Source organism: Mobula hypostoma, chromosome X2 (genome assembly GCF_963921235.1).
Source record: "Mobula hypostoma chromosome X2, sMobHyp1.1, whole genome shotgun sequence".
NCBI classification, from domain to species: Eukaryota; Metazoa; Chordata; class Chondrichthyes; order Myliobatiformes; family Myliobatidae; genus Mobula; species Mobula hypostoma.
This window is the reverse complement of record NC_086129.1, coordinates 43,628,077-43,642,445: the sequence shown is the minus strand read 5'-3', so window position 1 is coordinate 43,642,445 and position 14,369 is coordinate 43,628,077. Positions and strand designations below refer to the sequence as shown.

The 14,369-nt window shown below is 43.5% G+C and overlaps 1 long non-coding RNA gene across 1 annotated transcript; it reads left to right on the top strand.

The window, feature by feature from the left end:
• The first annotated feature begins 5,494 nt into the window (after positions 1-5,494).
• LOC134340826 (uncharacterized) lies at positions 5,495-12,088 on the top strand. Its single transcript, XR_010016646.1, has 3 exons — positions 5,495-5,642; positions 10,289-10,649; positions 10,740-12,088. It is a non-coding gene; the product is annotated as an uncharacterized LOC134340826 (long non-coding RNA).
• The last annotated feature ends 2,281 nt before the right edge of the window (positions 12,089-14,369 follow it).

Here is a 14,369-nt window from a genome sequence, read left to right as displayed (position 1 = left end):
ACCCCCAAATCCAGGTCGTTAATAAAAATCACGAAAAGTAGAGGTCCCTGCTCCCTGCACCAACTCCTCAGCCATGCATTCAACTGCCATCTCCTCCAATTCTTACCATCGCTGTCACGTAGCACTGGCAGCAATCCTGAGAACGCCACCCTTGAGGTCCTGTTCTTCAGCCTTCTGCCTAGTTCCCGAAACTCTCACTTCAGGACCTCATCCCTCTTCCTGCCTATGTCGTTGGTACCAACATGTATCACAACTTCTGGTTGCTTTCCCTCTCGTACCAGGATGTTGTGCACCCGGTCAGAGACATCCCGGACCCTGGCACCCGGGAGGCAACAAACCATGTGGGTGTCCTTCTCACGTCCACAAAACCTCCTGTCTGTTCCCCTGACTATAGAGTCTCCAATGATGACAGCTCTTCTCTTCTCCGTCCCACCCTTCTGCACCACAGGGTCAGACTCAGTGCCAGAGGCCCTGCCACCGTGGCTCGGACCTGGTCAGTCGTCCCCGCCAACAGTATCCAGGACGGTTGCAGCCCAGTACAGCTTTAAAATACTTTTATGAATTGATATCATAATTACATTAAATGGCAAGATGGAGAGAATCATTTCCACTTCTGAGAAATATGATATAGAGTATGAAACCCAATATGCAGAGGTAGGCCTTCTACATTTTAACAGTCCCTCACAATGGATGATGACACCACATACAGTAACTGGCATGGATAACTTCACTCACCTCAACACTGAACTGACTGAACAACTTATAGACTCACTTCTAAGGACTCTACAACTCATGTTATCAGTATTACTTACTTTTTAATTAATTATTTGCATGATTTGTCATTGTTATGTATAGTTTATTTAAATTCTATTGTATTTCCTTAAGTAGTGCACAGGGCCCATATGTCCAAAGATAAACTATCTCGTTACTACTCTTACATTAACCCAATATGTGATAGATGTCATTGCGAGATAGCTTATTTAACTCACATGTTTTGGTCATGTCCTTTATTGGAAAAATATTGGAAAGATATTTTTCTCATTATTTCAACGGTTTTGAATATAGACTTATTACCTCACCCATTTTCTGCTATCTTTGGATTACCAATGATAGATTCAAGTTATTTATCCTCTTCAGCACGTAGGATGATTGCATTTCTTACTCTAATGGCTAGAAGATCTATTTTGCAGAATTGGAAAGAGATTAACCCTCCTACTGTATTCCACTGGTTTTCACAAACTATGGTGTGTTTGAATTTGGAAAAAATTAGAAGTGCGGTTTATGACCCTTCCAATAAATTTGAAAAAACTTGGAGGCCATTTTCATTTGATGTAAGTTGACCATTTCCAAACTTGTTTTATCTCTGTACTGCTGGTTGAGAGGAGCAGAGTCGTCGATACTAAGGTTTTCTTCTTTCCCATTTTTAAGTTGTTAGTACTGCCCAAGTCTTTAGTTTAGTTGACTAATTCTGTTTAGTTCAGTTTTTTTTTGGGATGGGTTTTTTTTCTTTTTCATGTTTTTTTCAGTTTTTTTTTTGCTTTGTATTATTCATTCCTATTCTACACGATTGGGAGTTTTGTCAATTTATACTATTTGGTCTTATAATTATTTATTTTATATGGGGTGCCAGGGAGGGGTAGCACCTCTGGTGGGGGAACATGTCGCGTCCTTTTCAGGGCAGTTAGTCCACCTTTGGTTCCCACCTGGCACTCAGCTCTCACCTGTGGCTCCCCGTAGCTGTTTGCATGCGACAGCGGCCACACCCCGGGCAACGGCTTCTACAAGCGAGCTAAACCAGGTGAGGGTAGCCGACGGGTCTCAAACCCTCGGTGAGATAGGGAGTTGTCTATCCCAGCATGTGAAGACAGACTCCGGCGGATTGAGCGGACGAGACCCATGGAAGATCCAACGGTCAAGAAGGCGGTCTCTGCAAGCGTCGTGGAACGTGTAGAGCAGGACAAGACGCAGAAGACGTCCTGGTCATCCACTGCGCCTAGTCCCATCTCCAGCCATCTAGACTCTGTCTTGCCACTGGACCCAGATGGGAATTGGGAAGAGAGAGAGAGGCTGACGCTGCGCAACTCTCCCTCACTTAAATCCAAATCATGTGCTAGTCTCGACACCATCATTATGGTGTCGAGGTCCTCATCGACGTCAACGATGGACGAACAACAACAACATTTATTTTAACTATAACAATGTATCTCCCACTATTTGTAATATTGTTATGTTAGGTTTTCATTCTATGAAATTAATAAAAAGATTGAAAAAGAAAGATTTATTTTCCTCTAAAAGCCTGTGAGAAAAAGAATCTCAGGTTGTATATGGTGATATATATGTACTTTGATAATAAATTTACTTTGAGCTTTTAATCTCTTCCAATGATGAATCTTGGAATAGAGTATCTCTTTTGGGAGTTGTTTCCATGTTGTTCGACTCTACAAATATGCGTTCTGTGCTATATACATGTTCCTTATATTGGTTCTTAAAATCCTGAGGAGACTTTTTACAGTGTCGGTGTTGTCAGTACATTTCGTTGTCCCTGAGTGGTAATTGTCCAGAGTTTGGGGAGATAGTCTTAAATCAGGAGTTGACCACTCGACAACGAAACAGGATATTTGAATCTACGGAATTCTTTACATGAAAGTAAGAAAATAGAACTCGAAATAGGCCATTTGTGTCTTCCCATCTGCTCTGCCATTCATTGAGATTATGGAACATTTTTTAGCTCTCTGCTACTTTCCTGTAATAAGCTCATATCCTCTGATTCCATTAATATCCAAAAATCTCTCTGAATTTCTGCCTTAAATATATCCAGCAACGATCTCCACAGCTCTTCTAATCAGTGTACAGTATTCTAAAGATTCCTGACCAAATGGGTGAAGGAAATTCGTTCCCTCTCATTTCTAAGTGGCTGATTCTTTATTTTGGGTTTGTGACCCAGACAGGGAAAATAACAAAACAGAGATATTCTATTTCTTATGTTGCAATGTTCCTATCTCTTATGTCTTGTCAATGCATGTAAGAATTCTGAATGATCACCAAAAGATCTGATTACTTTCTTATTGAGTATAAGATAGGGGAGACACCAGTCTTTATTTCCATGTTACAGTCAGTTACAGAAATCTGATGGCAGAGAGAAAGAAGCTTTTTCTAAAATGTTGACTGTGGGTCTTCAGGCTCCTGTACTTCTCCCCCATGGTACGAATGAGATGAGGGCATGTCCTGGATGGCGAGTCTCTTTAATAATGAATGCCACCTTCTTGCAGTGGCTCAAGAAGGCAGCATTCATCCTTAAAGACCTTGACTTATAATGGATGATTCTGAAAGTCTGTTAAATATTAGATTTAAAGATTAACTTTATTTGGCACGTGTATATCGAAGCATCGAAGCATACAGTGAAATGAATTGTTTGCATCAATGACCCGAACAGACTGAATATGCGCTCAGAGCAGCCCACAAGTACCACTATGCTTCCGGCGCCCATACAGCATGCCCACAACCTACTAACTCATATGTCTTTTCGAATGTGGGAGGAAATTGGGGCACATGGAGAAAACCCACATGGTCACAGGGAGAACGTAAAGCTTTGTACAGACAGTGGTGCAAATTGAACCCTAATCTTTGATCACTAGTGCAGTAAGGCATTATGCTGTTACACTACTCACTATGTTAGGTGACTCTCCTGACATTTTGACTCTCAACGAATTTCATACTTTGAAGTCTGCAACCAGTCCAATGTTTGATTTGAGTTTCAAACTTCCGAATCACGGTACTGGGTGATGTTTAAATCCACCGGAACAACTTTGTCTAAAAGTATGTCTGAGAGAGATACTGGTGAAAAAGCACTTCAGATAGATAACTCCTAGAAGCTATCCACCACTCTCGATATGGACTGTGCTTTAAATTCCAATTTAGAATTGAAGCAATAAGATAATTTAATCTTGCTTATGCATGGCTGGCATTTATGGGCTTGAATAACACAGATAATGGTAATAGAAACCTTAACATTGTAAATGCTGATAGCGGAACAATATTGTGTACCAGTTATAATACAAGTTTGCATTCCACCAAACTTGTCAGAATTATGAAACTGTTTTAGAGACAATGAAATACCTTGAGATGTGGTTCATATTGTAATGTTTGTTCATTATGTGCTATTTCATATGAAATAGGCAATCGTGGTCTTTCCAATGATGGTTGTACTTGGCAAATTTTTCTACCGAACTGGTTTGCCATTGCCTTCTTCTGAGTAGTGCCTTTACAAGATGGATGACCCCAGTCATCATCAACACTCTTCAGAGACTGTCAGTGGTCACATAACTAGGACTTGTGATATGCAACAGCTACTCATATGACCATCCACCATCTGCCCCCATGGCTTCACGTGACCCTATTCGGGGGACTAAGCAGGTGCTACATCTTGCCCAAGGGTGACCTGCTTAGGAGGGAAGGAATGTCTTACACCTCCTTTGGTAGAGACATAACTCCACGCCACCACACATATAGCTAAAACAATAAATTAGACATGGAAAGCTTCAGCAAACACCAATGTAATAATGCCAAGATAACATATGTTAGCAACTGAGGTAAATATCATCCAGATCTCCCAGAGAGAATTCCCTTGCTCATTCATAAAATGTTAACATGACCCCAGAGAGTAAACAGAATTTATGTTGGAAGTCTCATTAATATAATTGATAATATCACCAAAACTTACAAAATTCTTGTGGAGTCAACAAGATAGATATGAGGATGATGGAAACAGGGGTCACACACTTAAAACAAGGAATCAGATATTCAGAGTAGAGATGAGAAGAAAAGTCATCAACATGAAAGTTGAAGATTTGGACTGAGACCCGGAGTCCTGAATAGACAGTCCCCTCAACTGTGATGTTGGAAAAGATAATCAGCCCTCCCTATTGGGTTTGGTCTTTCATTAAGCCAGTCCTTTCTGTTTTGAAACATAGAACATTGAACAGTATAACAGGGGAGCAGGCCTTTTGGCCCATAATGTTGTGCTGAACCAACTAAATTATTAATCAAATGCCAACTATACTGCCTACACAATGTTCATATTCTTCACATTCATGTGCCTACAAAAATACCTCTTAGAAGTCCCCAGTGTATCTGCCTCCACCACCACCCCAGGAAATACATTCCAGGCGCCCACCACTCTCTGTGTAAAAAACTTGCCCTTCACATCTGCTTTGAAATTATCCCCTCTCACCTTAAATGCATGCTCCCTGGTATCCATCTACTCCAGGGGTCCCCAACCTTTTTTGACTGCGGACCGGTTTAATATTGACAATATTCTTGCGGACCGGCGGACCGGCCGACCGGGGGGGGGGGGGGGGGGGAGGGTTGCCAACGAACAAGAGTAGCAGTCAAATGCGTTCGCCCAAAAGACTACAATGACTATGAAGCCTTGCGCTGGCACAAATGCGCATGCGCGTCGTGACCTGCCGCTTTCCTCACCTCCCCCCCCAAAAAAAGCAAGTCATTCTGTTCGGGGGGGGGGTGTTAATCACGACCGGAATATAGGGGATACTTGGATAATACACTCAATTTTGTTTCTAAAAGGGTTTATCTAACGAATTTAATATTAAACACACAGCGCATATTTTCCTCGCATGGATATGGTAAGTCAATTATCAGGGGAGCTTGAAGTGTTGAACGAACTTCCAGTAGAAGTGGTAGAGGCAGGTTCGATATTATCATTTAAAGAAAAATTGGATGGGTATATGGACAGGAAAGGAATGAAGGGTTATGGGCTGAGTGCAGGTCGGTGGGACTAGGTGAGAGTAGCGTTCGGCACGGACTAGAAGGGCAGAGATGGCCTGTTTCCGTGCTGTAATTGTTATATGGTTATATAAGTCACTTATAAGTCAATAGCATCATAACATTTTAAGTAATATTTGGATATTAAACGCACAGCACATATTTTCCCCGTATGAATATATAAAATCATTGCAACACACCAATATCGCTGAATCAGTGGGAGCCCTGGGCTTGTTTCCTGCAACAAGACGGTCCTTTCGAGGGGTGATGGGAGACAGCGATACTCGAAGGGGGTTCCTGATGTCCAGTCTATTCCGCAGTTTAGTTTTCGTTGCATTCATTGCAGAAAAATGTTGGAAAAGTTGGAGCAACACACATCAAAGTTGCTGGTGAACGCAGCAGGCCAGGCAGCATTTCTAGGAAGAGGTGCAGTCGACGTTTCAGGCCGAGACCCTTCGTCAGGACTAACTGAAGGAAGAGTGAGTAAGAGATTTGAAAGTGGGAGGGGGAGGGGGAGATCCAAAATGATAGGAGAAGACAGGAGGGGGAGGGATGGAGCCAAGAGCTGGACAGGTGATTGGCAAAAGGGATACGAGAGGATCATGGGACAGGAGGCCCAGGGAGAAAGACAAGGGGGGAGGACCCAGAGGATGGGCAAGGGGTATATTCAGAGGGACAGAGGGAGAAAAAGGAGAGTGAGAGAAAAAATGTGTGCATAAAAATAAGTAACAGATGGGGTACGAGGGGGAGGTGGGGCCTTAGCGGAAGTTAGAGAAGTCGATGTTCATGCCATCAGGTTGGAGGCTACCCAGACGGAATATAAGGTGTTGTTCCTCCAACCTGAGTGTGGCTTCATCTTTACAGTAGAGGAGACCCCAGCTTATGTCCAGATGGCTAGCTACTTGTGACTCCATGGCCTCCCCTCTTTTGAGCCACAGCCATCTTGAGGCCCTCTCTGCCGCATCGGTGGTACTGCGAATGGCTCTCCTCTTCCTCTCTCCCTCGATGCCCAAAATGCTGAAGGCGCTAACTAAGGAACGGGCTACGAATCCCCTACAACCAACCTCCACTGGGAGACACCTTGCTCTCCATCCAGCCTGCTAACAGTTACTGACCAGTCCTGCGTACTTGGAGAGCTTCCTTTCAAAGGCCTCTTCTAAGCTATCTTCCCATATCCTCCTCTACTGTAAAGATGAAGCCACACTCAGGTTGGAGGAACAACACCTTATATTCCGTCTGGGTAGTGTCCAACCTGATGGCATGAACATCGACTTTTCTAACTTCCGCTAAGGCCCCACCTCCCCCTCGTACCCCATCTGTTACCTATTTTTATGCACACATTCTTTCTCTCACTCTCCTTTTTCTCCCTCTGTCCCTCTGAATATACCTCTTGCTCATCCTCTGGGTCCCCCCCCCCGTCTTTCTTCCCGGACCTCCTGTCCCATGATCTTCTCGTATCCCCTTTTGCCTATCACCTGTCCAGCCCTTGGCTCTATCCCTCCCCCTCCTGTCTTCTCCTATCATTTTGGATCTCCCCCTCCCCCTCCAACTTTCAAATCCCTTACTCACTCTTCCTTCAGTTAGTTCTGACGAAGGGTCTCGGCCTGAAACGTCGACTGCACCTCTTCCTACAGATGCTGCCTGGCCTGCTGCGTTCACCAGCAACTTTGATGTGTGTTGCTTGAATTTCCAGCATCTGCAGAATTCCTGTTGTTTTGGAAATGAAAGCAACGTTTTCAGTGCTTTCGTGGCTATCTCAGGATATTTAGCCTTGACGTTGATCCAAAATGCCGACAGAGATGTTATGTCAAACATACTTTTCAGCCCGTCGTCATTTGCAAGCTCGAGGAGTTCATCGCTTTCCCACCCTGACACGGATGACGCGCGAGTCATGACCTCGCATGCGTAATGGCTGATCAGTGGCCGTGACGGGGAATGAGGAAAGGTGCAGCTGACCAAATCATATCGCTTCCTCGCGGCCCGGTAGCGCATGCTCTGCAGCCCGGTGGTTGGGGACCGCTGATCTACTCTATCTATGCCTCTCATGATGATTTTTTCATTAACAGTATTGTGAACTTCAGAAATTATGCTGAGAGAGAGAACGATCCATAGGATCACAACCACAAACAAACTAATAATCAATTCCTTGTTGACCCACAACTGTGATCAATGACAGCCAATTTTTAAGATACTACTGTGAAAGGACAATACTAAGGTAGTTTGAAATCAATCCCTATGATGATATTCAGAAACTTCCTTCTGTCATCTCCAATTACTTTGAACTATATTAAATTAACATAATTAATAACAAAACACAAAGTATTGAAGGTTTCATAATCCAGATTACCACACTCTTTTAACTTTGACCTCTTGCCTAATTATAATCATAGCATCACGTGAATAAATACTAAGCTTTGGAAATTCCTTTTCTAAATCACTTCTCCCCACTGCCTTCACCCAAATGTCCTTTAAAATCGAACTCATTAACTCAGCTTTTGTTCAGTCTTCTTCATATCTCATTTGAGTATCTGAGTCAGCTTTGAATTTATAATCCTCTTCCAGAGCTCCCTAAAATAAGAAACCTAAAAATGTAATAAATGATAATATAATCTAAAAATCTAAAACCTACAGTCTGAAATTTAAGCAGGATATGCTGATAAAGGATTAATGACTTGAAATTTTAATTCTGTTTGTCTCCGCAAATATCCCTGACCTGTTGAGTAGTTATATAATAATGTTTGTTGAATGTAGCATTCACTACACTGCAACAAGCTTCATTTATACACAATGCACATAGGTGGTCTGAAAGACCGAAGAGCAAAATTTCATCTACCTGTTTGTCAGCAAACTGATGGAATCTGGAGTAATGATAGTTTGTTTTTCATATTGCTTCATATGCTACCAACATAATATTAACTTTAAGTGCTGTATGCAACAAAGTATTACCATTTTGCACTCCGATTTACAGAATGATAATAATTTCAGACAAGGGGATATCTTAGCCAAGCTTTCAAAGCTTGCTGTGCATAGGTTTAATTATAAACCCTGAAATATCTTGACACCTCAGTTTTACTTCTTTGTAAGTAAAATGTGGCTTCTACCAACAATCCATTTAATTTATATGTATAGAGTAAAGAACATATAAGTTTACTGAAAAGAGCAATTCAAATATTTAACTAAAATATATTATTTCTTAAAGAAATTTGATACTGAGATATTAGCAGGAGGCTGGTGGGAGTGGTCACATGAGGCTGAGCTGGGCTAGGATCCTTTCCAACTCCCCAAATGGACACCAGAGGGAAGGAAAGGCATCGTCTAGTTCAGGAGGAGGTGAGAGCAGTAGTGGAGGAGATGAGAGCCTGCAAGGCGGTGGGAATGAAACAACAGGGAGCTTGGACAAGATGGGAGAATGCGGTTGAGAGGAAAGTGACCTGGGCTGATCTTTGGAAAGCCGAACCACACCGCATCCAATTTCTCATCCAGGCAGTGTACGATGTGCTTCCAAGCCCATCAAACCTGCAGACATGGGGCAAGGCAGAGTCATCTGCGTGCCCACTATCCTCCAAGCGAGGAACCCTGGAGCACATCCTCAGCGGCTGTGCAAGGGCACTTGGTGAGGGACGGTACAGGTGGAAGCATGATCAGGTTCTGAAGACCATTGCTGAAGCCGTCAGCGCAGGAGTTGAGTGGGCGAAGCGGTCCCGACCCTCCAAGCAGACCATTGCCTTGGGGAGCAGCCAATACCTGCCAAAAGAACATCTGCAGGCATTCTGACCTCTACAAGGGACTGGCAGCTGTTGGTGGACCTTGAACGGCAGCTGAAGTTCCCCAACCATATTGCAGCCACCACCCTGCGACCAGACATTGTCCTTGTGTCTGAGTCTACTAGGCAAGTGGTGCTGCTGGAGCTGACAGTCCCATGGGAAGATAGCTTGGAGGAGGCCTTTGAAAGGAAACTCTCCAAGTACGCAGACTGGTCAGCAACTGTCAGCAGGCTGGATGGAGAGCGAGGTGTCTCCCAGTGGAGGTTGGTTGTAGGGGATTCATAGCCCGTTCCTCAGCTACAGCCTTCAGCAATTGGGCATCGAGGGAGAGAGGAAGAGGAGAGCCATCCGCAGTACCACCGATGCAGCAGAGAGGGCCTCAAGATGGCTGTGGCTCAAAAGAGGGGAGCCATGGAGTCATAAGTAGCTAGCCACCTGGACACAAGCTGGGGTCTGATCAGCCCCGGCTGGGTCACCTGGAGGAGGTTGTATGATGTTGAAAGACCCGAAACACCCGATGATTCCAGGAACATCACTGAAGATGTGTCCAGTAGATGTATGTACACAGCATTTAATTTATACATATAGAGTAAAGAACGTATAAGTTTACTGAAAAGAGCAATTGAAATATTTAACTAAAATCTATTATTTCTTAAACAAGAAGGTGTTGTACAATGTTACATTATTAGCTAAAAACTACCTCCTTTACTTTGTTTGCTATCTATGTATATTCTTCTATGCAGGTGATTGCTCAATCAGCTTGATGACGACAAAAGCAAACAACGACAGACAATACGTATCTTGACACGGAGAAGCTCATGAAGACGGTCCCTTATTCTTGGCGGCTCGGAACATTCATTGCCACCCTGGCCATGGTGACGGACCAGCCCCAAGTAGCTGTAAGCCGGGGTTTTTATCCTGCCAGTTCGGATGAAGATCAGGTGCCCTAATCAAGGAGCCCGGTGGAACACGGAGAAAAGGAAATTAACTGAAATAAGTAGTTAACGGACTGGACCATGGCACTTTATAGAGATGGCATTGGTGCTGTTTCTCCAGTGCATTAAGGTGCCTGCTGAAGTCCATGTCTCAGATACATATAGGAAGGTAAGGATTTCTCATGCCTAGTACACCATGAACTTTGTCCTATATTTGAGATCTTGATCTTCATTCACCTTTTCTCTCATTTGACCAAAGGTTGTCGTGGACCCTGAGGTCAATGGTAACTTTCATCACTGCCTTTGCTAAAGGATGATTTCTGAGATACAGGAGAAACAAAAGACTGCAAACCCTGACAAATGCAGCACCAATCTGCTGTAGGAAATCAGTGGGTCTTCAGGGTTTCAAAATGTTGTTCAAAAAAGTCTTTCCTTCATGGATGTCGCTTGACCCAAGGAGTTCCTCCAGCAATGTACACAAAATGCTACGGGAATTCAGCAAGTCTCCTCCAACTGTTGTGTGTATTGCTCAAATTTTCCAGCATCTTCAGAATCTCCTGTGTTAATGAGTTTCTCTAGTATATTCCTTGTTGTTCTAAGAAATGGAAAATGGATTGTCTTTTCTAGGGTCTCACTTTTAACTAGAGTGGCATTGTAAAGTGGGCTGGGAAGACCTCAAGATAATCTTTGTTGTGTAGACATTGGTGTAAGGCCCATCCTTTCACGTGCTCCAGTGCATCAGAAGAAGAAGACTTGAAGTTCAGCCAGCATCGTCTGTACACTGCAATTCAACTATGGAAGTTGGAGTGACACTGGTGCTGGAGTGGAGTGGAGTGGAGTGGAGTGGAGTGTTGTCACTGCATATACACCCGTGCCCAGCATATCTGCATTTGGTGGCCACTATATTAAGTATCTCCTGCACCAAATCAAGTGGCCACTGAGTGTATGTTTGTGGTCTTCTGCTGCTGTAGCCCATCCACTTCAAGGTTCAACATGTTGTGTGTTCAGAGGTGCTCTTCTGCACACCACTGTTCTAATGTGTTATTTGAGTTACTGTCACCTTCCTGTCAAATTGAACCAGTCTGGCCGTTCTCCTCTGACCTCTCTCATTAACAAGGTGATTTTGCCCCCAGAACTGCCACTCACTGGGCATCTTATGTTTTTTTTCACCAATCTGTGTAAACTCTAAAGACTGTTGTACATGAAAATCCCAGGAAATCAACAGTTTCTGAGATACTCAAACCACCCCATCTGGCACCAACAATCATTCCACGGTTAAAGTCACTTAGATCACATTTCTTCCCCATTCTGATGTTTGAAATGAACCTATTGATTATGTCTGCATGCTTTTATGCATTGAGTTGCTGCTTCATAACTGGCTGATTAGATATTTGGATTAATACAAGTGTATTTAATAAAGTAGCCACTGAATGTATATCAATGACCTTTATAGAAACATAGAAACATAGAAAATAGGTGCAGGAGTAGGCCATTCGGCCCTTCGAGCCTGCACCACCATTTATTATGATCATGGCTGATCATCCAACTCAGAACCCCGCCCCAGCCTTCCCTCCATACCCCCTGATCACTTTAGCCACAAGGGCCATATCTAACTCCCTCTTAAATATAGCCAATGAACTGGCCTCAATTGTTTCCTGTGGCAGAGAATTCCACAGATTCACCACTCTCTGTGTGAAGAAGTTTTTCCTAATCTCGGTCCTAAAAGGCTTCCCCTCTATCCTCAAACTGTGGCCCCTCGTTTTGGACTTCCCCAACATCGGGAACAATCTTCCTGCATCTAGCCTGTCCAATCCCTTTAGGATCTTATACGTTTCAATCAGATCCCCCCTCAATCTTCTAAATTCCAACGAGTACAAGCCCAGTTCATCCAGTCTTTCTTCATATGAAAGTCCTGCCATCCCAGGAATCAATCTGGTGAACCTTCTTTGTACTCCCTCTATGGCAAGGATGTCTTTCCTCAGATTAGGGGACCAAAACTGCATACAATACTCCAGGTGCGGTCTCACCAAGGCCTTGTACAACTGCAGTAGTACCTCCCCGCTCCTGTACTCGAATCCTCTCGCTATAAATGCCAGCATACCATTCGCCTTTTTCACCGCCTGCTGTACCTGCATGCCCACTTTCAATGACTGGTGTATAATGACACCCAGGTCTCGTTGCACCTCCCCTTTTCCTAATCGGCCACCATTCAGATAATAATCTGTTTTCCTATTTTTGCCACCAAAGTGGATAACTTCACACTTATCCACATTAAATTGCATCTGCCATGAATTTGCCCACTCACCCAACCTATCCAAGTCACCCTGCATCCTCTTAGCATCCTCCTCACAGCTAACACTGCCACCCAGCTTCGTGTCATCCGCAAACTTGGAGATGCTGCATTTAATTCCCTCATCCAAGTCATTAATATATATTGTAAACAACTGGGGTCCCAGCACTGAGCCTTGCGGTACCCTACTAGTCACCGCCTGCCATTCTGAAAAGGTCCCGTTTATTCCCACTCTTTGTTTCCTGTCTGCTAACCAATTCTCCACCCACACCAATACCTTACCCCCAATACCGTGTGCTTTAAGTTTGCACACTAATCTCCTGTGTGGGACCTTGTCAAAAGCCTTTTGAAAATCCAAATATACCATATCCACTGGTTCTCTCCTATCCACTCTACTAGTTACATCCTCAAAAAATTCTATGAGATTCATCAGACATGATTTTCCTTTCACAAATCCATGCTGACTTTGTCCGATCATTTCACCGCTTTCCAAATGTGCTGTTATCACATCCTTGATAACTGACTCCAGCAGTTTCCCCACCACCGACGTTAGGCTAACCAGTCTATAATTCCCCGGTTTCTCTCTCCCTCCTTTTTTAAAAAGTGGGGTTACATTAGCCACCCTCCAATCCTCAGGAACTAGTCCAGAATCTAACGAGTTTTGAAAAATTATCACTAATGCATCCACTATTTCTTGGGCTACTTCCTTAAGCACTCTAGGATGCAGACCATCTGGCCCTGGGGATTTATCTGCCTTCAATCCCTTCAATTTACCTAACACCACTTCCCTACTAACATGTATATCGCTCAGTTCCTCCATCTCACTGGACCCTCTGTCCCTACTATTTCTGGAAGATTATTTATGTCTTCCTTAGTGAAGACAGAACCAAAGTAATTATTCAATTGGTCTGCCATGTCCTTGCTCCCCATAATCAATTCACCTGTTTCTGTCTGCAGGGGACCTACATTTGTCTTTACCAGTCTTTTCCTTTTTACATATCTATAAAAGCTTTTACAGTCCGTTTTTATGTTCCCTGCCAGTTTTCTCTCATAATCTTTTTTCCCCTTCCTAATTAAGCCCTTTGTCCTCCTCTGCTGAACTCTGAATTTCTCCCAGTCCTCAGGTGAGCCACTTTCTCTGGCTAATTTGTATGCTTCTTCTTTGGAATTGATACTATCCCTAATTTCTCTTGTCAGCCACGGGTGCACTACCTTCCTTGATTTATTCTTTTGCCAAACTGGGATGAACAATTGTTGTAGTTCATCCATGCAACCTTTAAATGCTTGCCACTGCATATCCACCGTCAATCCTTTAAGTGTCATTTGCCAGTCTATCTTAGCTAATTCACGTCTCATACCTTCAAAGTTACCCCTCTTTAAGTTCAGAACCTTTGTTTCTGAATTAACTATGTCACTCTCCATCTTAATGAAGAATTCCACCATATTATGGTCACTCTTACCCAAGGGGCCTCTCACAACTAGATTGCTAATTAACCCTTCCTCATTGCTCAAAACCCAGTCCAGAATAGCCTGCTCTCTAGTTGGTTCCTCGACATGTTGGTTTAAAAAACCATCCCGCATTCATTCCAAGAAATCCTC